Source organism: Lagenorhynchus albirostris, chromosome 1 (genome assembly GCF_949774975.1).
Source record: "Lagenorhynchus albirostris chromosome 1, mLagAlb1.1, whole genome shotgun sequence".
Classification (NCBI taxonomy): Eukaryota; Metazoa; Chordata; class Mammalia; order Artiodactyla; family Delphinidae; genus Lagenorhynchus; species Lagenorhynchus albirostris.
This window is the reverse complement of record NC_083095.1, coordinates 26,485,007-26,511,866: the sequence shown is the minus strand read 5'-3', so window position 1 is coordinate 26,511,866 and position 26,860 is coordinate 26,485,007.

Sequence of the window (26,860 nt, the reverse complement as noted above, 5' to 3'; positions counted from 1 at the left end):
TTCTACCTCATTCAGAGCTCTACCTTCTCACTCTCATCGTTTTTTAAAGAAAACCGCTTAGACGTATCATTTTATCTTTTATATTTCAGTATGAATTTCTAGGACTCGACTAAAAGTCCACAAATACAATTACTATACTTCAAAAATTAATAATTTCTTAATGTCTTCAAATATCCAGTTGATATTCAAATTTCCAATTGTCTCATAATTATCAGGGTTTTTTTTAAAAACATTAGAAACACCAGGATCCAAATGAAGTCCAGATACTGAGATTTGTAGATACATTTTTTAATCTAACATATGTTCTTTAATTTATGAATCCTCTCTCTTACCCTCCTCCCTCTCTGCCTCCCCCGTAGAGATGACTTTGTTCTTCCTCCTCTCCTTCACCACCTCCCTCTAAGACATGACTTGTTCACGGCTGTATTCCTGGTGTCTACACCTTTGGGTAACCCCCTCCTCTTGACTGACTTCCTTCTAACAATTAGAATATGGCAAAGGCAATGGGATGTCACACCCATGACTATGTTATGTAAGACTCCTTTCTCTCTCCCTCCGTCTCCCTCTGCCCCTACCACTCCTTCCCTGTTGCTGCCTTTGGAGAAGCAACCTGCATGAAGCAGCTCAGGCGGCAAGCGACTGTGGGCAGTCTCTAGGAGCTGAGGGTAGATTCCAGCAAGAAACTAAAACCCTCACTCTGGCATTAGATTCCAGCAAGAAACTAAAACCCTCACTCTGGCATTAGATTCCAGCAAGAAACTAAAACCCTCACTCTGGCATCAGGTGGGAGAAATAAAGGCAGGAGCACATTTACTCTATAGATCGTAAATGTGTCTTTAAAGATGCTAACTTTGTGGTAGTTAAGTGGCATAGAAAATGAATACAGAGGGTGTTTGCTAAGCCTATGCATAATACAGAAGGCTAGTTAAGAACTGGTCAGACACTCTGCTTTTAGCTGAATGAGTCTTCCAGCCATTGACCAGGTGGTTGAACATCACCACCACTGCCATGGCCTTTGAGGTGGTTCGTGACCCACATGGGCACTGATTGAGCTGGCCAGGTCCTCCTTCTAGCCAGGCCGACTGTACTATACTCCAACAACTTTGCCTCCCCGCCCTACCCCACCACCTCCATCCTTCCCCCATGATCGCTTCTCAGCCTGCTTACGGTGACCTTAGGGTGAGCTTCTGGAGGCCAAGCGCCCTCATGAGAGCTCTCCAAGGGTTTACGCCTTCTCAGTATGCCTGGTGCTTGCTCTAATGTGGACAGCACTGAGCGTATGGTCTTTGGGTGTCTGCCCTGCACTTTCTTCACCCTGTGAATATCTCTGCCTTTGATATAATTTACCTTCTCCTCTCTACACAGCTTCCCCAGTCTGATTTCTGGATGACTGTGAATTGCTCCCAACAAAAAGCTTTTGAGTGGGACATAAACATGCAGCCCTGAGCTGACCCTGTGTGCTCACGGTGCACGCAGGCCACCCTGGGAAGCTCCCTCGCCTTCCACCTGCAGGGGCAGCTCTCCTCTTTGTCTCCACGGCCCAGCCCAGGGCTTCACAAACCCTCTGTTCTTGGTGCTCTCTCTGCCACCTCCCAGATTCCATTCAGCCTGGTGTTTAAAAAAAGCGTTGTCAGAATATGCCATTCAATCTGGTTTCATTTTTTCCTGTAAAATGAGGAAGTCAGGACTACCAGTAAGACCGCAGATGAATAATGAAAGAATCCCTCCCAGCTGTTCAGGGATATATATTTTTCCCGCAGTGGAGCGAGACGGATTCCCATCACAGCTCAGGGACTTGTTCCATGAAGCCTCTCATCTGTCACGCTCCTGGGGGAAGGGGAAGGTGGAGAGGTGTCATTATGGATGTAACTGGGCTCAGAAGGGACTGGTCAAGGTTGACGCTGCAGTTCTGATGGAGCGGTTGATGGAAATTTTCCTGGGGGCCGCTGCTGGCTGGTGGAGTGGGCAGCTGCAGACGGCCCCCACTGCCCTGTTCTGGGGCTGACTCCTGAATCCTTTCCAGTCAGCCTGCCTTGAAGCTAAAATAAGTCCCTCCAAGGTAGCTACCCAGGGAAAATACCCTTGACCTGTTCCAAACTAGATAGGAAATCAAAACAACATTCTTTCAGTTTTGCAATAAGCCTGAACCAGATCCCCTTAATTGTCTCTGCTTTCCTATCCTGAAGCCAGCCTGTCTCCCTGGGAACTCTGTGCAGAGTGGAGTCAGGTGGTCTGTATCTGTAGCTGGTTCCTTATACCCAAAGGGAGAAATGCTTGTGATCTGGGGGGCCAGCATCAGGTGTGGCAGTCTTGTGTGAATGCTGACTTAGCCTTAAGACTAAGGAAGACAGAAATAGGTCCATTTCATAAGATGGAGAAGCCGGACCTCGATTTCCTCTCCTTATCCCCCTTTCTTAACCCTAGAAAACAACTTGCACAGAGCTTTTCTGCTGCTAACAGCTGTTCTTCCCTCCCTTCGCTCCTGCTTTTTCAAAGGCTGACCCCGAGTGCAGTGCCTGCGGCCGCCGCTGCCAGAAGGGATCAGGGAAGGTCCTGTTGTGCCGATGGCTGTCACCCAGCCACTCCTCCTAGGTTTTCAGTTTGCTTGGGAAAAGACTCCCTCTGCCTTTTGAATTCTTATCGCCAGCCTTGTTCCTAAAAGGATTTGAGATGTCTGACAAAAATACAAATAGTACAGCAAAGTAGAAGGTAAGGGAGGAGCATCAGGTGGGAGAAATAAAGGCAGGAAAAATAAAGCAGCCACGCAAGTCTCTTATACCAGAGGCTGATTGATGTGCACTTGCTAATTTGATTCTGGGTTTTCTGGAAGAAGGAAACATAATCAACGATTCCCTCCTCAGTGTCTATGAGATAAAAGCAAACTAGTTGTTTGGGGGAAAGTTCTGAAGTACCAGACACATCTCTGGTGGGATGTTTGTTCTTTCAAAGAGGTGAACAATGCCCTCAATAATGCTGAGTGTCATGGAGCAATTATTGAAAATGTTTAACTTTAAGGCTGTCTGAAGATCACCAGTGTTTGAATTCTGTGACTGTCTTAAGAATTGATGTCGTATGGAATCAAGTTTAAAATAATGATTTTCTTTCCTCCTCTCTCTCCTTTTCTTCTTTCTCTTCCTCCCCCACACCTCTTTATTCTTCTTGAAAGACTAGACATTTCCTACTTTCTGGGATCAAGGAACCTGGGCTCTGATGCTGACTCTAAGTGGCTATCTGTATCACTGTGCCACATGTCATGATCTGGTGTGTTTCTGCCATTGTGTGCTCCTGCACAAGAGTGAATGCAAGTGTCTAGTCCAGCTTCTTTACCAAGTTATTGTTAAATTACGTGCAGTGAGTTGGGGATAGAATTTTTCCAGAGCTTGAGCATGTATCAGAATCTCCTAAAAGGCTTGTTAGATCACAGATTGCTGGGCCCCATCTCCAGAGTTTGACTCAGGAGGTCTGGGTGGGTCTGAGAATTTGCGTTTCTACCAGGTTTCTAACAGGTGGTGCTGTTGCTGTTTGTCTAGGGATCATGCTTTGAGAACCACTATTGTAGAATAACTTCCTTGCCCCTAAACCATCCTAGGTTGGACAGTCAGTTCATGTACATCTGGGAGTTCCCATCTCATTTTTTCATCTTCAAAATGAAAAAGTTAAAACTAGCCCAAAATAGCCTCTGTCTTTTGGCTTTGTTCTTGACCCAAACTAGGACCTCGGCTGGGCAAGGTTAAGAGTAGCTCCTGCTGAAGTCACAGAGAAGCAAATGTAGACTTCATGCGCATGCATGCTCTCTACAGACTAGTACTGGGCTTTTCCACAGTTCTCATTTGGGCAAAACACCGTGTGGTGCCGCTCAGATCCTGAGAATGTTCTGAAAATGAGATAAACATTATCCACATGTGTGGAAAATATGTCAATACAGGTGGCAGTCTAAAAGATTTAACTTGCTGAGTTAAGATCCAGGCTCTTGGGCTTCCCTGGTGGCGCAGTGGTTGAGAGTCCGCCTGCCGATGCAGGGGACACGGGTTCGTGCCCCGGTCCGGGAAGATCCCACATGCCGCGGAGCGGCTGGGCCCGTGAGCCATGGCCGCTGAGCCTGCACGTCCGGAACCTGTGCTCCGCAACGGGAGAGGCCACAACTGTGAGAGGCCCGCATACCGCAAAAAAAAAAAAAAAAAAAAAACCTGCAATGAGGCACCACCTCATACTGGTCAGAATGGCCATCATTAAAAAGTCTACAAATAATAAATGTTGGAGAAGGTGTGGAGAAAAGGGAACCCTCCTACACTGTTGGTGGGAATTGGTGCAGCCTCTGTGTAAATCATCATGGAGGTCCCTTAAAAAACTAAAAATAGAGCTACCATATGATCCAGCAATCCCACTCCCGGGCATATATCTGGAGAAAATCATAATTCAAAAAGATACATGCACCCCAATGTTCATTGCAGCACTATTTACAATAGCCAAGACATGGAAGCAACCTAAATGTCCATCGACAGATGAATGGATAAAGATGTGGTATATATACAATGGAATACTACTCAGCCATAAAAAAGAATGAAATAATGCCATTTGCAGCAACATGGATGCAACTAGAGTTTATCATACTAAGTGAAGTTTAATCAAAAAGAGAAAGATAAATACCATATATCACTTATATATGGAATCTAAAATATGACACAAATGAACTTATTTATGAAACAGAAAACAGACTCACAGACATAGAAAACAAACTTATGGTTACCAAAGGGGAAAGGGGGTGGGAGGGATAAATTAGGAGTCTGGGATTAGCAGATACAAACTGCTGTATATAAAATAACAGGGTTCTACAGGGTATAGCACAGTGAACTATATTCAATATCCTGCAATAAACCATCGTGACAAATGTGAAAAAGAATATATAACTGAATCACTTTGCTGTATACCCGAAACTAATACAATGTTGTAAATCAACTATACTTCAATTAAAAGAAAAGTTTGTTGTTTTGAGGCACTAAGTTTGGGGATAATTTGTTACATAGTAATAGAGAATACACAACAAGACAAACATTTACACCACTGCTGCAGAGACTCTGATCCTGTCACGTTCCTTCTGAGACACTTTCAGTGACTCTTCATTACCTCAGATTAGGTGCTCACTCTTCAGTTAGGTGACCAAGACCCTCCTACGTCATCTCCCATAACTTCCCTAAACAGTCTCAATTGGACTATTGGCTTTGCTCTGAACACTCTTCACACTTTCACGCCTTTGCCCACCAGCCTGAAAATATTCCCTAGATCTCATTTCCATCTTTAAACTATCCTTGCATCCTCAAATAGAGAATGTAATAGAACAAAACTAAGTTGGTTTTTTGAAAACAAAATTGAAAAACCTTTAATCTAACTAAGAAAAAAAGAAGACTCAATCCATAATGAAAGAGGAGACATTACAATGGATGCCTCAGAAATAAAGAGTACAAGGGACTATTATGGACAATTATATGCTAACAAATTGGCTAACTTAGAAGAAATGGATAAATTCCTAGAAACATAAACTGAATCAAGAAGAAATAGAAAGCCTGAACACACCAACAAAGAAGGAGATTGTAGAAATCAAAAAACCCAGGACCAGATAGCTTCATGGCTGAATTCTACCAAACATTCAAAGAATTAATACCAATCCCTCTTAAACTCTTAAACAAGGGATAGTTTAAGAGTTAGTTTAAGAGATAGTTTAAGAGAGTTTAAGAGATAGTTTAAGACTCTTAAACTCTTAAACAAGGGATGGTAGAAGGAATACTTCCAAACTCATTTTATGAGGCAAACATCACTCTGATACCAAAGCCAGACAGACACCATAAGAACTACAGACCAATATCTGATGAACATAGATGCAAAAAGCCTCAGTAAAATACTAGCAAACTAAATTCAACACCACATCAAAAAGATTATACACCATGACAAAGTGGGATTTATTCCTGGGATGTAAGTTTGGTTTAATGTATGCAAATTAAACAATATGATACACTATATAAACAGACTGAAAGAAAACCACATGGTCATCTCAATAGATTAAGAAACATTTAACAAAGTTCATGATAAAAACTGTCAACAAAATAGATACAGAAGGAAATTTCCTCAACACAAAAAAAGGCCATTTATGAACAGCTAAATGCATAATCAATGGGGAAAACTGAAAGCTTTTCCTGTAAGGTCCAGTATAAAGCAGGGATGCCCACTCTTGCCACTTCTAAGCAACATCAGACTGGAAGTACTAGCAAGAGGAATCAGACTAGAAAAATAAAGTGCATCTAAATCAGGAAGTAAAATTACCTGTCTGCAGATGACATGATCCTTTATATAGAAAACCCTAAGGATCCCATTAAACTGTTAGGATAAATGAATTCAGGAAAATTACAGGATATAAAAAAGTACAGAAATCAGTTGTGTTTCTTTACACCAACAATGATCTATCCCAGAAGGGGAAAAAAAATCCCATTTACAATTGCATCAAAAAGAATACTTAGGAATAAAGTTAACTGAGGGGAATAATCTGTACACTGAAAATTAGAAAACATTGAAAGAAATCAAAGGTACAAATAAATGAAAATATATCCCAGGTTTAAGGATTGGAAGAATATTGTTAAAATGTCCATACTACCCATGTCCATACACATTCAATGCAATCCCTATCAAAATTCCAATAGCATTTGTCAAAGAAGTAGGAAAAAACAATTCTAAAATTTGTATGGAACCACAAAGACCCCAAATAGCCAAAAGCAATCTTGAGAAAGTTAGATTAGCATCATACTTCCTGATTTCAAATTATATTACAAAGATATAGTAATCAAAACAATATGGGGGCTTCCCTGGTGGCGCAGTGGTTGAGAGTCCGCCTGCTGATGCAGGGGACACGGGTTCGTGCCCTGGTCCGGGAAGATCCCACATGCTGCAGAGCGGCTGGGCCCGTGAGCCATGGCCGCTGAGCCTGCGCGTCCAGAGCCTGTGCTCCGCAACAGGAGAGGCCACAACTGTGAGAGGCCCGCATACCCACCCCCCAAAAAAACCAATATGGTACTACCTCTTGAAATGAATTTAACAGTACTGACCTATTATCAGCATTCAGACCATTTGATGAGATGGAACAGTCTAACAATTTCATCTTCTGGACAGTGAAACTTAAAGAGGTTTCAAAGATGGGACTGTAGGGGAACAAAGTTTGCCACCCCAAAATATCTTTGACATGTGGATTATTTTGAGCTTAAAAAAATAATAATCAAGCCCCCAAAAGACTCAGAAACTTTGACTTTCCCTGTAAGTGCCTAAAGAATTTAGATAGCTCTATTCCTATAAGAGAGCCTCTATCACCAGAGATATCTGCAATAAATATGGGCTAGGTGTGGTGGGGAAACTCATAGCTAAGGGTCCACTCTGTCCTATTGTTTCGGCATGGCCCAGCAAATGTTTACCAAACACTTGCTTTTCCATCTCCAGGTGAATTGCCTTCCTCCACTTTGAAGTCCCAGATCACTACCCCCAACATCCTCTTTTGTCTTTAGCTGAAGAGGATATTTAAAAGGTGAGGTTTTAGGCCATTTTGGTGAGTTACTCAGTTTTTCTGGGTTTCTCCCATGTATACATGTTAGTAAAAGTTTGATTTTCTCTGTTAATCTGTCTCATGTCAATTCTTAGACCAGCCAGAAGAACCTAGAAGGGTAGAGGAAAATTTCTTCCTCCCCAACAATGGTAGATCATTCCGGTTCAAGTCATTGTGTCTTTCTAGTGTATTACATCTTTTATAGGATCATACACAACATTTGTAATCTTATTCCTAAGTATTTTATCATTTCTGTTGATATTTCCCCCTCTTTATATCTTTCTACATAGTCTCATTTGCATTGATGAAAGGTACTGATTTCTAAATAAATACATACCCATCACTGTACCAAAACCAAAACACAGTATGGGACTGCATAAAATCAGATACGTAAATCAATGGAACAGAATTGAGAGTCCAGAAATAAACCCAAACATATACAAAGGATTTTTGACAAGGGCACCAAGAATACACAATGGTAAAAGGATAATGTCTTCAATAAATGGTACTGGGAAAACTGGATATTTACATGCAAGAGAATGAAATCAGACTCATCTTGCATCATAAACAGATCAACTTAAAATGGATTAAAGACCTGAAACCGTAAAACTCCTAGAAGAAAACATAGGGGAAAAGCTTCTTGACATTGCCTTGGTGATGATTTGTTGAATATGACATCAAAAGCTCAGGCAACAAAAGCAAATATAAACAAGTGAGACTGCATCAAACTAAAAAGCATCTGCACAGCAAACAATCAACACAATGAAAAAGCAACCTATGTATTGGGAGAAAATATTTGCAAACCATGTATCTAATAAGGAGTTAATATACAAAAAAATACAAGGAACTCATACAACAATAGCAAAAAAACCTAAACAACCCAATTTAAAAAACTGTCAAAGGACCTGTTGGGCTGCACCTATGGGCCTGCAAGCCTTGTAGTTGCCCAGGCTTGAGACCGAAGAAAGAACCCAGAGACAGCGACAGAGGCATCAACGATTTATTGGACAGGGAATCTTACACGTCCGAGGCAAAAGGTCCTGGAGTGACACCTCACCCCAATGGGTTAACACGGCCTAGGCACTGGGACCATCACTCTTGGGATATTCAGTTATAGTTCGTAGGGCTCGAGTTAGCCTCCTGGTCCTCGTGTTGAGAGAGTGGTTTCCCGTCTCTGCTGTTGTTTAAGTAGCCTGTTCATCCTTCCAATTAGCCGGGCAGCAGCGGGGTTGTAGGGCAGGTGGAAATGCCAGCGTATGTCATTTTTATCGGCCCACTCCTGAACTTCATGGCCGGTAAAGTGGATCCCTGGGTCACTGTCCAATGTCCATGGGGGTCCTGTACATCACGCACAGCTGTTCTAGACCCTGAGTGGTGATTTGGGGCGTTGCTCGAGGCCTCGGGTAGGCCTTTTGTAAGGTCTCCCACCTGCTGTAACGCTGTGTAGATGCATGTGGCTGCTGGTCCATCCCACTATATGGTCGCTCCGCCCGCTTCTGTAGCTGGGATCAGGAGCCCAAGGACACTCTCACTAGTTTGCCGTTGCCACGGGCCCCAAGCAAACCCTTCCAGGTAACTGGCCACGTCCAAGTCACAAGTCTGTCCCTGAGTTAATATCCCTAAAGCCTGTGTCTGTAACTGTTTAGGGGTGGAGGGTCAGACAACACCCAAGTATCTGATAGATAATCCAGGTCCTTGCGTTTTTTTCTGTATTCACCAGGGATCCCCGTGCGGTCAGAGGAACCACAAGCACGGGGCTGTTACTTTTAAACTGGTAAGAGATTCCAAAGTTAATAGGATATCATCAATCTAATGGAAGAGAAAGACATCTCCCATGGCAGTCGGCTGCCACGGGGCCCCTCAGGCTAGTGGACGGCCACCTCGGGACCACCCCTGCAATTTTCCATTCCCCATCCTTATTTCCTGACATCTTGGCACTCACAGGAGTTTTCTCAGCCTCCTGGCTGGCTCTTCAACTGTTGGGCTGCACCCGAGGGCCTGCAAGCCTTGTAACTTCCCAGTCTGGAGACTGAAGAAAGAGCCCGGAGACAGGAACAGAGACATTAACGGTTTGTTGGACAGGGGATCTTACTGGTCCACAGCAAAAGGTCCTGGAGTGACACCCCACTGTGAACGGCAGCTGACAAGCAGACCATGGCAGCCATCTTTGCTACTTGGTGGGGAAAGAGGCTACCATTTATAGGGGGAATTGACATCAGGTTGGCTCATCAGTTACCAGGGAAACCAGCAGCTGGGGCCCATCCCTCACAGCCCCTCAGGTTAACGACCATCACAAGGTCAGATGTTTCTCTTTAATAAACTAGCAGGTGGAGCCGTTCTGTCCTAAGGATTAGAACTATCACTAGCTTGGGCAGGGGGCAAGTGCGTTTATGTAGGTAGGGTATAGGTGAAGCAAGGACTGGTCCAGCAGGGGATGTACAAAGAGCAAGAGAACAGCCATCTTGAGTGGCCTGACCATACAGGATCTTAATAGACATTTTTCCGAAGAAGACTTACAAATGGCCAACAGGTATATGAAAAATGCTCAACATCACTAATCATCAGGGAAATGCAAATCAAAACCACAATGAACTATCACCTCACACCTGTGAGGATGGCTATTGTCAAAAAGACAAAAGATAAGTGTTGGTGAGGATGTGAAGAAAATGGAGTCCTTGTACACTGTTGATAGGAATATAAATTGGTACAGTCATTATGGCAAACAGTATGGAGGTTCCTCAAAAAAATTAAAAATAGAACTGCCGGATGATCCAGCAATCCCTCTTCTGAGTATATACCAAAAGGAACTGAAATCAGTACCTTAAAAAGATATATGCACTCCCATGTTCATTGCAGCATTATTCATAGTAGCCAAGACATGGAAACAACTTAGTGTCTATCAACAGATGAGTGGATAAAGAAATGTATACATATCCATTTGCTACATCATGGGTGAAACTTGAGGACATTATGCTAATTTAAGTAAGCCAGAGACAGAAAGAAAAATACTGCATGATCTCACATATCTGGAATCTTAAAAAGTTGAATACGTACAAGCAGAGAGTAGAACCATCGTTACCAGGGGTGGGAAGGTAGGGGAAATGGGAGATGTTGGTTAAAGGGTACGAAGTTGCAGTTATGTAAGGTGAATAAGTCTAGAGATTTAATGTACAACATGATGACTACAGTTAATAATACTGTATTGTATACTAGAAATTTGCTAAAAGAGTAGATTTCAGGTGCTTTCACCATATACAGTACCAAAAAAATGGTAACTTTGTGAAGAGATGAATATGTTAATTAGCTTGACTATAGTAATAATTTCACTATGTACATGCATATCAAAACATCATGTTGTACATCTTAAATATATCCTATTTTTTTAAAGTAAATAAAAGTAACATTTTTACTTTTCTCTTTCCGTTTCTCATTCTTTTCCCTACCCGCTTTTAATCATCAGCCCCTCTCAAGGGTAGCCGCTATCCTTACTTCTCATGACATGGATCAGTTTTGCCTGTTTTTAAATTTCATGCAAATGGAAGCATACAGTGCTACTGTTTTGGTCTGGCTTCTTTTGCTTATTATTACATCTGTGAGATTCATCCGATGTGTTGTAATATCTATCAGTAGTCTTGTTCAATCTCATTGTGATAGTATTCCATTGTTTAAATATACCACAATTTATGCATTCACTCTATTGTTGATGGATATCTAGGTTGTTTCCAGTTTGGAGCTGTTACAAATAGGATTGCTATGAATATTCTTCTACATTGTTTTGGTGAATGTATGTACACATACCTAGGGACTGAATTGATGGGTCATAGAGTAGGTGTGTGTTCAGTTTTGATATATATATAATGCCAAATGGTTTTTCAGATGTTGTCTTCTTAGTCATCTACTCACATTCCTCACCTTCTTGTCTTTCTACCTTCAAAGAACCTACTTTGCACATAATGGATACTTAACAAAGCATCATTATATAATATTATATATTACATATATGTGTATATCTATATCTACGTCTCTCCATGCTGTATATAACAGAGTTAAATGTAATAATAACCCTAGTAAGCCAACAGTCGTACATACTATGCTATGCTGGGATCACAAAGGGTGTGAGGTCAGCTGGGGGTGGCTGGGGAGCACCCATTCCCATTTGAAATTTGGGTCAACAAAGGATTCATCCATCAGTGTATTGCAGTTGCCCTTTGTCTGAATTCTAGAAGTTGGTACAACTTCTTTCTTGTGGTAGTTGACAAAATGGAATCAAGCCTTTGTAAGGAAGGGGAATTAATGAAGAAAAAGTTTATCTTTCTTCCACAGTGCTGGAATGGGGAAGAATGGGCCATGTTAGGATACTTGGAGAAGAGGAATGAGATCTTTGGTGTGGGAACAGTCCAGTAAAAGTTGCCAGGCCAAGACTCTTAGAGGTCTTATTGACATTCTTAGAATCATTTTCGTTTCAACAAGCTACCTTTTCCTGAATGTTTTTTCTGATTCAACCTTTAGAAAGGACTTGGTTTGCATAGTGATATTAGTACGGCTCTTCTGTGAACTGTCTCCCAAAACTGGGAACAACTTTCAGAATTTCTATAAATGGAAACATTACGGTGTTGGGTGATTTTTTTTTTTTTAATCACGGGAAAGCTCTAAGATGTGTACTGTGATGTGCTTCAATATTGATTGGTCTCATGTGCAAATTTAATGTCACTAAGAAACATATAATTTCCCACAGATGTTAAATTTCTTTATTAAGCTATTAGTATCCAGGAACCCTGTGTGCTCGTGAAAAGGGCCAGAGTCTGTGACTTTGGCTAACCACCTACCTGTTCTCAGTTTCTAATGTAAAAAAAAAAGTCAGTGATTGCAATCCAGGATCCCTTACAATGAAATTGTGTGTGTGGTGGGGATTTATCCATCTATCTTTTATCATAAGCAATATGGGTGATTCATATTGAATGGCAAAATTACAGGTCTTTAAGTCAAGTACTTGAAGTCAAGTAAAAAACTACAGATTCCAAGTAGATCTGCACATATGTATCAGAAAATGCTGCAGAATTCATAAAGTTGAAGCGAAACGAACAGTCATTAATAATTTAAAGGAAAGAATGATGACTATTAAAAACCCTGACTTGGGACTTCCCTGACGGTGCAGTGGTTAAGATTCCATGCTCCCAATGCAGGGGGCATGGGTTCGATCCCTGGTCGGGGAACTAAGATCCCGCATGGTATGGACAAAAAAACAAAAAAACCCTGACTAACTTAGGATAACACTGATGATTGACAGTACACTGATAATAAATTGTCCTTTTCAAAAGCTGTGGGAACCTTGAGTCTATGCGTGCATGTTCAGGAGTTGCTCCGTGTGGCCCAGGACTGCGTAGATGCCAGATGGCATAGCAGACCCAGGACTGCAAGTCCCTGGTGAACCCAGGGAATGTGCTAATGTAAGCTTATGAATGTGAAATTTCAGTAATCCTTAATAACCTCCTTAAGAGGTTACTAGTAAGAACCCCTTAGTCATATGAAAAAGAAAAGTCTTTGTAATTGTTCATCATTTGCCCTGAAAAGAACCAAGAAAGAACTCATGCTAGTTCTTAGCCCAACAGGGGACCCCACAAAACCCAACAGTGGGACGTAGACCTTCTGAGAACCAGGGTCCTATACTAATACGGCAAATAGGAATGGAGGCCCCAGTCCTCTTCGCGCAGATCTTTAGATCTTCCTGCAGGACTTGGGTGATATGGGATGAGTTAAGAGGCACGCCCTAGAGGAGCACGGAGTGCAGTGCTAGCTAGGGCTCCGCAGACCCCAGTATCAGCAGCCGAGTGAGTTTGGTTGAGACTTCGGTATGAGGTGATCAGTTACCATGCGTGTTACGGTGGAGTGAGCGGGGATGATAGAGGTAGCCTAGGTTGGGAGAGGCCAGGTCAGCACGTTGTCTGATTATTTCTCATCTTCTCTAGGTGATTTTCAATCACCTCTCATAGCTCATATATACACTTAATCGTCAAATAATTTCCTTAAAAAGCAATTAGCAAGCCAGGAATTGATTTGTAGCTGAAGTCAGTTTCTATGTTGTTTGGTTCCAAATATATATATTTCAAAGCTCTGTATGATATACAGAACCATACAGAGATCAGAAAACATACACAAATCAGATCTTGTCATTTGTGAATTTGGTGAATTATACCATTTGAATCACCACTTGAAAGTGTGTTATCCTACAAGTCTTATGTATTTCTCAAAATAAAGGAGGTCTTCAGATACCCAGGTGTCCAACTGCTCTCCTTTTTAGCTACCTAATATATTTTGTATTAATCTCCAGTTTGCCTTTCTCAGTCCTCAACTGCTAAACGTTACTCTAACCAGATTCCCAGTTGATTATTTTTTAAACGAGTATGCTTGTGAAGGTGGCTTAGAAAGACAGTTGTACATTCTGAGCTCCTGCAGGACATCAAAAGACAGAATTAGACATGAGTCTCCCCCTCTGTGCTCACCATGAAAATATTAAATAGGCTAGAAGCACGAGGAAGGCACAAGAGCACACACCTTTGTAGTTGGGTTTTTCCACTGGAACCTACAGATCAGTCTACATTTTGCGGAATATTTTTTACAAATGTGTTTATTGACTGAGTTTTAGAAAGGTAGGTGTACCTGTGGTTATCCTATGTTAGCTACCAGTAGGCTTAGGATTTCCTGCCTAATGTGTTAACTAGGTGTCAGGAACCTGTCACGCTAGTAAGCAATGGAAGGCCACCGGGACCTGAGGAAACGCTTAGTGCATGGACAGATCTGTGACTGACTTGTCGACATACCTGGTTTGGTCTTAGAACAAAAATAGACAAATTTAGAAAGTCCGCTTTATTTCTGTGGTTGGCATGTCTTTATTCTTTGCCCTGAAATGCTAAAGAATATTCTATCAAACTGCAGATTTTAGCATCCCAACCTGTTGTGACAGCATTAGAAGTTGTCAAATACCTCACCGTTATTCTTTCTTCCCCTAGAAATGGAACTTTTACACAGAACCACTTCTTACACAGGCAGGGGGAAATGTGAACTTTGCTATAATTGCTACTCTGATGTCGTCTACCCTCCCAAGAGCTTGGGGTCTCCCAAAGCTTGATTGGAAGAAACCTGGTGAGGTGTGAGAGTCTATGGGGAATGAGAACGTTTGGAGTTGGAGGGAGAAGGCAGAGAATCGAGTAGAGGTTGCAGCTGTCTTGATGATAGAGTCAAGTCCTCAGAGAAGTGGAGAAAGCCTATAGCTCAGAGAACCAGCACCGATGGGCTGACACACCTTGAGGCAGAGAGGGTGCTGGGACTAAGAGCCCTTGGTCAAAGCCTTCACCTTAACTGTGCATGTCCACTTTTCACATACTCAATGGCAAGGGTGCCTTTGCAGTCTGGGGAAAAGATAGAGCATCCATTAAGCAATTAGCGTCACTGTCTCCTCCTCTAAAAGGACTTCTCTACCTGAAGGAAGATAGCTGGCTTTATGTTTTCTTGGAGCTCACCGCTCAGAGTTAGTTATAGTTGGAGAAAGGGAAATAAGAAGGGGGAGTGTCACCATTTCTATATTCACTCCGAAAGTCCTAATACTATCTCTATTCCCATCATCTGAGTGACTCCTTTTGTTTTTGTAAAGTGTGTTTCACGGAAGATCTTTATCTTCTTGCTTTTTGCAGCTGGAGCTTTCTACTTGTTTCTAACCACACTTTAGTGGCAAAGAATCCAAGAAAGATGATGAATTAATTAGTGTTATTGACTTCCTAAAGGGGTGAGCAGTTCATCTCACAGAGTCCAGTAATTTTCTAAAGCGAGAGGAAAACGTTTGTGTACATAGAGATGTGCATATGTAATGAACTTTGAAATGTATAGAATGTAACACTCACTGGGACCATTCTTAAAAAATTAAACAGATTCTCATTTAGTTTCGTCACATATCCAAGTTAGCCTGGAAAATGACCAATGAGACAGGTCAGTCAAGCAAGCACTAGTCCCAGTTCCAGAGCCAGTGTGATGGTGGGCTTCTAATATGTATGAGACAAACACACAAACAACCCAACAGATTGAAGCTTTTCTTCTCCCTCCAGCCTCCGTACCCCAGGCAATGTCTCTTAACTCTTTAATTCAAGGCACTAACAATAACATCAACACATTTTGGTCTCACTTCCTCTCTCCCTTTTTCTGTTTATTCTCAAATTGATTTTCTGGGGAGTCAGGAAACAGCCAAAAGCAGAATATCATGGGTGGTTTTCAGAAAAGAAGAGCTCCTTGGACACCTATAAACAGAGTAGGAGTTTGCGTATCTACATTAGTTATACGTACTTAGGAAATATGTGGCCAATCCCCCCACTCCTTCCCACTCCTTTCCCCCCCAAACCCAATTCCACTCCCCCAACCCCATCCCTGGACGTATCCACTGCTGGTCACCCTGAAGTGGAAATTACGAGCAGGGAGGGGAGAGCTCACCTGCACGCATAACTAGTTTTGACCTTGTTTGCTTGCGGTGTCTGTGTTAGCGTGTGGGCGCCTGCACGTGCGGAATTCTTTATTCTCTTTGCATGTACCTCTAATTGATCTTGAAAAGAAGGGACAGTTAAAGAAGACGTTAGGGTGAAATGAAGCCATAACTGCAGCTGGAGACTTTTATTAAGTGTGGCAAAGTTCCCTGGGCTGCGCTGAAATTGTTTATTGATTTTGGTATGGCTGGGTGCTCAGGAGTAATCGCCCAGAATGCCGCTAGAGAGAGCGTCTTGTTAGCTCCCGCTCGCTCTCTCCTCAGCACAGCGCTCACTCTGGAGCTGGCCTCTTTAACCTGTAAATAAATACCCCTGGTTAACTCCTGAGGTGCCTCTGCCTGGGACCAGAGCTGCTTTGGACCTGAAGTTACACACCCTCAGCAGCATTCAAAGACCACAGTGGGGTTTAAGTTCTCCCCTTGGAAAAGGTGGTCTAGAGGGGGAGGGAAAACAGGGTTAGATTTGCTATTAAGGGCGTATACCATTTTCCATCGTTAGTGCGTATTTGGTTTGTTTTTTCTCATTTCCCTTTTAGTATTTAGGTGGGAAGTTTGAAGAAACAAAGTAAGTTGAGATTTTTCAGCGGTGTTTTCACTGTCCCATCCCTGTATCTTTCCTTGTGTGTTTGTCAGTTTCATGGGCTTTGCCCTTGCCAGGGCCTTCCTGGTTTTCCCATTGCTATTTCTAAACTTTCTCCAGAGTCTCAATAGGGCAGCTGTTCTCTGGCAAGCAGTCCTGTGTAGGGCAGCTGTATGGCAAGGACAGAGTGTGCACACGGTCATATGGTCCATGTCCTCAAGCTAGCGAGGAGGCAGGAAGAGAAGCTTGGTTCAGGATAATGCAAGGGAGGAATCAAATTGTGGGATGAGAGTCAGGATGTTGGGATAGCTGAAAAAGGGCAGGCTTAACCTAGAGTATCCCTTCTCCAAAATAGATAAGGTTAGCGTCTCTTTTTTTTTTTTTTTTTTTTTTTTTTTTGCGGTACGCAGGCCTCTCACTGCTGTGGCCTCGCCCATTGCGGACACAGGCTCCGGACACGCAGGCTCAGCGGCCATGGCTCACGGGCCCAGCCGCTCTGCGGCATGTGGGATCTTCCCGGACCGGGGCACGAACCCGTGTCCCCTGCCTCGGCAGGCGGACTCTCAACCGCTGCACCACCAGGGAAGCCCGGTTAGCGTCTCTTGGGAGCTCCCAGGTTGACTTCGAGTAGAGTCATATTGAAGGTATTTTGCTTCAGAATTAGGGTTGGCAGTGATGGGGAATTGCCATCAGTTGCATTGATGGGTTTTATTCCACATCATCCAATGAAATACCCCCATGGTTATTCCTTCCTTACCTTTGAGATCCTTCTGCAAGTATCAGGCATCATTTTTTGCCAACTCCATGACCATGCTGCTCACAGCATTGGAAAAATGGCTCCAAAATAACAGAGCTACAGAGCACATGGGACCAGGGGTTTACACTGGAGTCCTTTGGAACTATTCAAAAATAGCATTCTATGAATTATTTCTTCTTAGTTATCCCTAAACAATCTCTCTCAAGAAGCTGATCTAATGTCATGTCCTCTGTGAATCCCTCTGTATTTGCCTTTTCCCCCTCACTTAGTAATTATTTTTTTTCAGACAGTAGCATATTTCCTCATTCCATTCTGACCACAATGAGTTTTATGTTTTCTTCTGAGTTATCAGGTATCGTATCTGTTCCTATTAGTTATCTGAGAGAATCAGTGATTCTTTGGAAAGCATTGTAGAAAGAAAATCTACAATTTTCTACCTCCACCATCCTGAGTATCATGACAGCTGTGCCCAGTGTCTGAGGGAATGACTCTACTCCCAGGGAAGAGAGTGAAGATGACAGACAAACGCATAGAAAACTTGAGCTATCCCTAAATTACTACTGCCTTTTCATCCTCTACCTAGCCTCCTGTAAGAGGGGGGTCATATTTGTTCCCGCATCCAGCTGGTCAGTATTGGTCAAGACTAAGGAGGAAGTTGGAGCTATTAAGATGAAATGGACCATAAGTTAACTCAATGACAAATGCCATTACACTGAAATCTCAGCGTAATCAAAAGATTTCTAAACCTAAGATGATATCTTCCTTAACCTCAAAAACCACTCAACTGAATGACATGTTAGTGAACCAGTGGGGTTTGAGTGGTCCTTGGGCCAAGTTTGACTTGTATAGGTACGATTTGTATAGATATTTGACATACAGATAGCGTTGTTAAGAGTGAACATAATACCTTCTCCTTTGGAAAGTAGCACGCATCTAGGGGAAATTTTTTGCATCAAGCAGACTTGTATTCAAATCCCAGTACTATCCTTAAATATGATATTGAACAAGTTATTTAACCCTTATGAGTTAAAGTTTTCTCACGTAAAACGGAGATGTGGCAATTAACTAAGATCCTGTAGACCTTTCTGCAACAGCCTAGATGGTAAATATTTAAGGCTTTGCAGGCCATGTGGTCTCTAAGGCCACTACTTAACTCTACTATTGCAGCAAAACAGCCATAGACAATATATAAATGAATGGATGTGACAGTGGTCCAATAAAACTTTATTTACAAAAACAGCCAGTGGTTGGATTTGGTCATATAGCACCTGACTGCTGCTATAGATGAAGTATTTGGCAGATGATCTGGTATTCATAAACATGAAATGCCTTCCCTTGCATTGATCATAGGATAGCTGGCTAATACTTAGCCTATATTCAGCAAACTGGTTTGGCCAGTATGAAAAACTAATTTTTAAAAGCCTTCTAAAAGCTTGTACTGGGTATCAATCCTAAATTGTAATCCATTCTCTCTTTCTAGTTAATGTTTTCTTTTCTCCCTAAGCTCGAATGTCAGAGACCTCATTCTGACCCTCCCTTTGCCACAGTCTCCAGTTTGGCCCTGGGCTACCTCGGTCTTCCATTACTTCCGCAGCCCACGCCTGTTAGAGAATTTAGAATTCCTGCTAGAATTCCCCAGTCTGTTGCCTCCATTGGAAAGAGTTATTTTTGACCTACCCTGACCCCGTCTTGAACAACAATAAAATGGGGATTGGGAGAAATGTGACACAAATCAATAGGTTATCCCAACAGACGTGATCTTTGAAGCTGTGTTTTCTCGGAAACTTGCAGCAGTAACAAAGATAAATAGTGATTCCCTCACATGGCCATCTGAGTAGTAGGTGTCTCAGCGGATCACGATGTGACCTCTAGTCTGGGTGAGCAGCAGATCTGAGCGGTACGAGGAATGGGGAGAAGAAAGGTTCTGGCCACAAGGAGGGAAAAGGAGGTGGCCAGAGGACAACTGGTACCTCCCCTCCGTTTGTAGTCACAGTTGTCGGGGCACGTGGGTCTCCTGCCTGCTTTTCAGTTTGCTCTGCTCACTCACTCACTCACCCACTTTCTCATTTATTCTCATTCCCTTATTTTACAGACATTCAGTAAACATTTCTTGAGCACCTGCTGTGTACAGAGCACTGGCATGGTGTCTCAGGCATTAGTAGTGGCTCTGGTGGTCCCTTGCCTGATTCTGAGCAAACTGAGGTTGAGAATTGATTGCTGTGGCTGATTCCAGGACCCTGGGGGGGAGGGGAGGGGAATGTGACGCAGTGCCTTCCTCTTCTACCTTCCTGGGTACCATAGCTGGCTGGAGAGTGATCAAGAGCAGACAGAATAGATGGAAGAAACTCTACTGCCTCTTGTATGGGTTATGTGCCCCTCTTTGAGCTCCCGTGGAACTAGTAGTGATGATAATAATAGCTAACAAAAATATCGATCAAGGGCTTCCCTGGTGGTACAGTGGTTAAGAATCCGCCTGCCAATGCAGGGGACACGGGTTCGAGCCCTGGGCCAGGAAGATCCCACATGCGGCGGAGCAACCAAGCCCGTGCTCTGCAACAAGAGAAGCCACCACAATGAGAAGCCCGCGTACCGCAACGAAGAGTAGCCCCCCCCCCCCCGCTCGCTGCAACTAGAGAAAGCCCGCACACAGCAACGAAGACCCAACGCAGCCAACAATAAATAAATAAATGTATAAATATAAATATCAATCAATTATCATACATAAGGTGTATTCTAGCCGTATTACCTATATTTACCATCTAACTTTTACAACAACCCCATGAGGCGGGGGTGATTATCATTCCCATTTAAACAAGAGGAAAAGTCCAACAGAGTCGAATTCACTTGTCATCGCATGACTAGGCTGTGGCAGAGCTGGGAGGGGAGGCCAGGTCTTCACATTTACCTCACTGTGTTATAAGTGTCTGTTTACATTTCTGCTTTCCCAGCTTGACAGTGAATTTGTTGGTGGTATAAACATTCACTTAAAAAACAATTTATATTGTATGATATAGCACATGTATAGAAAATTGCACAAAACATAAAGGGGAAAGTGCAATAAATTATTGTAAAACAAACTTCTGTGTATTCACTGCCCAGACATTGCCAGCACCCCAGAAAATTCCCCCATCCCCCTCTCAATCCTTACACCTCCTCTCCTCCACAAGTAACAATTCCCTTGACCTGTAGCACCACGGTTACTTTTGTCTATGTCTGAACTAGAGCTACATGGGAGCGTAATGTAAATTCTCTTTCATGTTTGGCCTCTTTCGCCCAGCTTGGTGGTGTTATACATCACTGTAATTCGTTTATTTTCATTTTGATACAGTACTCCATTGTAGGAACTTGCCACAGTTTATTTGTCTAGACTATTGTTGATGGACATTTGGGCAGTTTCTAGCTTTTGAATATTATGAAAAGTCTTGCTGAAAACTATAAACATTCGTGTCCACGTCTTTTGGTGTTCCTCTGCATGCATTGTCCTTGGATGTAGATCTAAGAGTGGACTTTCTGCGTCGAAGTGTTCACTTTGTTTTTACAAGTTTCCCTCCCCCTGTTGGTTCATGCCTCACTAGCACAGGGATATCAGGTTTTTTAAATAGATGGTGGTAACTCATTCTGGCCTTAATTTGCATCTCCCTGATTCATAATGAGGTCAACATTTTCGTGTTTACTGGCTCTGTGGAATCCTCTTTTTGAATTGGCTGTTCAAGCCTCTTGCCCATTTTTCTTTTTTGTGTTTGCCATAAAAAAAGAGTTATATATTTAAATATAAGTGCTATACTGGTTATATGTTTGGCAAATAATCTTCTCTCACCCTGTTGCTTGCTTTTCACTGTCTTGATGGACTGACATTCTTAATTTTAATGATGCTAAATATATCAATCTCTTTCTTTACACGTTATGCTTTTTTCTTATGTACTATCCTGTTTACTGTTCTGTTTTCATTGTAGAGCTGTATAACGAGGCTTTACTGTTCTGTTTTCGTTATAGAGCTGTAGTCTATTTGGAGTTGATTTTTGTGTATGATACAAGGTAGGGGTTGACTTTCTTTCTTTTTATTTTCCTTATTGATATTGAATTGACCCAGTACCATTTATTCAAAAGACCTTCCTTTCCCCACTGCTCTGCAGCGTCACTTTTGTTGTAAATCAAGTGACCCTTATAAGTATGGGTCTATTTCTGGACTCTATTTAGTTCCATTGGTCCATTTGCCTATCCTTGAGCCAATTATGTACAATCTTAATTACTGTGGCTTTATAATAAGTCTTATACTCAGTGGATGAACTCCCACCTAGATCTTACCTGAATTCTATATTTCTATCCCTGGTGCCTATCCCAGTGCTTGGCACATTATAGATACTCAAGAAATATTTGTTTAGTGAAAGGGCCTCTGGTGCTGGTTTCTGCAGAGCTGCCACTGTGGAAGGCTGTGGGAAGAGGATGGTTTCACTCCTCTTCCAGGATGGAGGCTGGATCTGGAGGGAACTTTGGACCCATGGGTGTTTTGTCGGGGTAGCAAGACCTCATTGTCTACATTAGGCATATTCACAAAGGCCATGGGGGTTAGTGGAGCTGGGAAGCTCCGACAGTGACCGGCATCAGGGGTGGGGCAGAAATGGCAGGGTGAGTTAGCTGGGTGCCCTTGGCAGCGACAATGTCATCCAGCTGTGCCCCTGGAGAGAGGCAGAGGCTTATCTGTGGGAACTGTAGAGAGCATTTGCAGGCTGAAGCTTTCATCAAATCTAAACCCAAAGCTTTCCTTGCCACCCACAGAGACTCCTTTGCCTGGAACTGGGCCTTGTCAAGCAAACTGCTGGGTTGCCTCCTTCTCTCTCCGTCTCCCAGTGCGATGGTGGAAGGGATCCATATTCCAGAGATGGCTTCCCGGATTCTGGTCTCTCCCTGTCCCTGTGGGCAGCTAAGCTTCCTCAAACACCACTTTCAAACTGTCACCCCTCTACCTCAAGACCAACAGCACACTCTTGTCATTTACAACATACATTCCAAACTCCTCAGACTGGACCTTAAAACCCTCTATAATCTAACCCCTAAGTACCCAATCTTCCTCTTCTCTCCCAACTATTCTCTGGTTTACTTAATTATCTTATCTCCTATACAGAAAATGCACATTCCTAGCCGAGTTGTTCCTTTTACACAAATGTCTTTATCTTCTCCTCTATCCTAGTCTATGAATTCTTTAAAGCCCAATCCCAGTTTCATCTTTCCCTCAACTCAAGCCCTTTCTGACTATTTCAGCACCCTGTGCTCTCCCATCTCTGAAACTCTTCGTGTATCTTTATCCAGTATTGAAAAGTTGCTCCTTATGGTTTTCCCCATAGATTGCACAAAAGGAAAGCCCTATTAGTCAGGATTCTCTTGGTGGCTGCATTAGTTTGCTAGGGCTACTGTATTAGGGCTCTCCAGGGAAACAAAACCAATAGGATGGATGGATAGATAGATAGATAGATAAGAGGATATTTATTATAAGAACTGGCTCAGGCTGTTATGGAGTTGAGAAGTCCCACAATCTGCCATTTGCAAGCTGGAGAACCCAGGAAAACTGGGGGTATAACTCCCAGTCCTGGGTCAAAGTCCTGGAGTCCAAAGGTCCGAGAACTAGGAACTATGATTGTCTGAGGCCAGAAAATGATGGACATTCTTCTTTCAAGAAGAGAGAAAATTCACCTTCCTTTACTTTTGTGTTCCATGCAGGCCCCCAACAGATTGGATGATGCCACCCGCACTGGAGAGGGTGGATCTCTTTACTCTGTTTACTGAATTGAATATTAATCTCCTCCAGAAACACCCTCCCAGACACACCCAGACATTATGCCTTACCAGTTATCTGGACATCCCTTATGACAGTCAAATTGACACATAAAATTAACCATCCCAGCTGCAATAACAAAATACCACAGACTGATGATTACAACAACAGATATTTATTCCTCACAGTTCTGGAGGCTATAAGTCTAAGATCGAGGTGTCAGCAGGTTTGGTTTCTTCTGAGACCTCTCTCCTTGGCTTGCAGATGGCCACCTACATGCTGTGTCCTCACATGGCCTTTCCTTTGTTTGCAGATGACTGTGGTGTCTCTCTGTATGTCCAATTTCCTCTTCTTATAAGGACACCAGTCAGATTGGATTAAGTTTCACTCAAAGTCCCATTTTAACTTAATCACCTCTTTAAAGGTCCTATCTCCAAATCCAGTCACAGTCTGAGGTACTGGGGGTTAGGGCTTCAACATATGAATTTGGGAGGGACACATTTCAGCCAGTAACAGTAGCCAACTCATGGTGGATAAAGTGAAAGAGAGAATTTATCACCTCCAATATCTGAAAAGCTGTGGTTGATCAAATTGTTAGAGCTGGATCCAGGTACCCCACGTTGTTTGGAACATTGTGCCCTCACTCCCTCCCTCATCTCCATGTTTTCTGGCTTGAAATCATTCTCAAAAATCTTCCTTTCCACTGTGGCAAGATGGCTGTCACAGCTCTCAGCTTGTCTTCTGCCAACTCAGCAACTCTAGGGAAAAGAAAGCTTCTAACCCCGTGGTACCAGGAAAAGTCCTGGGGCCAGTTCTCATTGACACTGACTAGTCATGTGCCCATCTCTTCGCCAATCACTGAGATTCTAATTCGACTGACCTTGGCATGCCCTCACCCCCACTCACACACACACAAAAGGTGGAGTCAGCCTGATGAAACCACATAGGCTGAGGGGGACAGGGGTTCCCTGTAGAAAAGCCAAGACTTCGTTATAGAAGAAGGGCAACAGGGTGCAGAGTAAGAAAGCAAGAAATTTCCATCCCCACGGCTTTACTGTTCATCTTATTTTGATCCACACATTAACCCCAAGAGGGAGGTTTTGTTTATTCTCATGTTCATAACAGAGAAATGGATGCTCAGGGAGGGTAAGTCAAGTCAAGTAGCTGGTAAGTTGAGAACTAGATTGAAGTACCAATCTCTCTGACTCCAAACTGCTCTACTCTACCACCTCCCTCAACTTTTTCTGGGCAGGGACTTAGCTTCCAGCTTCCTCCACAACTGGCCCAGCTGTAAGAAATCATAGGCGCTCAAGAGATCATAGAGGCCAGAGGGTGATGGTAGTCGGTTGCACGTTGGACGTGCTGCAAAGTGCGTTCAGCCTCAGGCCTGGGGTGGGGGCAGATATGACTCCAGGCTGGGAACAGAGGGTGTGTGAGCAAGGAATTCTGGGTGAGACGGTGAGGGGGGCGGGGAGGAGAGAACTTGGAGGTACACACAGGAGCAGGTCGGCGGGTGGGACTGGTACAGCTCATTTCCCACGGCTTTGCCAGGCATGCGGGACACCCACCTGTTGTCTCCCATTTCTCCCCTCCAAGACTTGAGCTTTGCTCTTTGAGTGAGGATGGGTCTATCAGTATCCTTCACATCTTCCCCTTTGTTCTTCTTCTTTGTAGATGGCTTTGCAGACTTTCAAACACTAGAACATTGAATTAGAGATTGCTTGGCTCACTGCAATAGAGTGGAGAGATTCAGAGAGCAGTCCAGAGGTGGTCTGCCTGGCTCTGCCACTTAGTTGCTGTGTGACCTTGGGCAAGTTATTTAACCTCTCTGGGCTTCAGTTTCTTTATGTGTAAGATGGGGAGAGAAAGAGGTTGACCTTATAGAGTTGAGATGATCTACCATAATCTCTCAGCTCAATGTCCCACTCACTGTATATGCTCAGAAATAAAAATGTCAGGTGTTCCTGAGAAGCCGGGCTGGACAGGGGCTGCCCAGCCCAGAGCAAAGACCCTGATGAGCAAAGGTGAGCTGGCTCCTTGTTCAGAATATTCCTGCAAACTCAACTCAGAGTTACAGTTTTGTCTCCTTTAGGGGAGAGCTCACGGGCAGGCAGTCAGCGTTACATCTGAGTTTGGTTTCCTTGAAGAGGGCTTAGAACAGGCTTCTCAGAAGTGAGTCATAGGGAACAATTTTAAGAAAGGGAAGTTGTTGATTAATAGGGTGACATGAAACTTCAAAAGCTGACCTCCATAAAAATTTAACTAGTGGAGCAATTTTTATCCCCTCATATTAACTGAGGGCTCCTTTGCCTTTGCCTCTGATAATCCCAAAAGCACCTGTGATTTCACAGTGCACACGCACACACACACACACACACACACACACACACATATATATATAATTTTGGCAATAGATTTACTTCTTAATCACGTTTGTAGTTTAAATTAGTATGGAAATTAACCCTGAAATTAACCCCAGACCATTTCAAAACACTTCATTTTACAGATCTTGAACTACCCTAAAATAAATGCTGAAAATGTGAACTGCATAAAAAATAAAAGCTGATAGTTTTAATTTAATTTCATCTCCATTAAAGATATCACAAATGATTTACTGAGCTTTTAAAAGTGAAAAGGCATATGCTCTGTTATGGGCACATGCCACTTACAGATGCAGGTTGTTAGAATGAAAAATGATGCTTTTGCCAGATGCAAGTTTATGGCTGGATCCCAACCCAGGAATAAAATTTTGTGGGTTTCACTTTAATGATAACCTCTATGAACGCATGTCTTTGTGCAGAAACATCTCATATCTTTTGCAGTATGTAGTTACATACCAGACTTTGTCACATTCCACATTCTGGGGAGAATAAATTTCAAACCATCTTTGCTGTGGATCTGAATTTGTTCATTCACAAGATGTACTGAACACTCACTATGTGCCCTGCACTGTGTTGTGTATTTACTGAAAGTAGTGGGTAAAGAGAGCAGATGTAGTCTCTGCCTTCATGAAAATAGTAGCCTGGGGGCAAGGGAGACATGAGAGAAGTGAACCCAAATAAGTATATAATAATAATTTGGGATAAGTGCTTGAGAGAGAATTTGGAAAGGGTGTTTAATTTGGTTTGCAAGAGGTCTGAGAAGGCCTTACTGAGGAACTGACATTTAGCCTGAGATGCAAAGAAAGGTGAGGACTTTGCCTGTTCATGCGCACACAGGTCCCCTCTGCACACATATGTTATTATGTGCCTGTGGAAACATAGCAGGAAGGTTGGAAGGATCTTCACATACCATGTGCTTAGCTCAGGGTGAGGAGGGGTAGGGGTTTTATAGGGAGGATTCTAAGTGTGCATCATTCCCAGTCACACTCTTGGTAAGTGGCACAGCTGGGATTTGAACCCACATCTCTGACTCAGAGTGCATGCTCTTTCTCTCACACTACAAAGCCTCTCAGAAAAGAGGAGCTTTCTCCCCCACTTAGATTCCCAGCATGTCATCAAGGGCATCTCGGCAGGTGGTTGGAATTTCATCTTTCTTCTTCAGTTTGGGCTGAGACAAGCGGTCTTTCTCTTTCCCAGAGGAGCTCCCTGGACCAGAAGAGCTGAGCTATCACTTCCCCTTCTGAGGCTGTGTCTCAGATCGATGGGTGG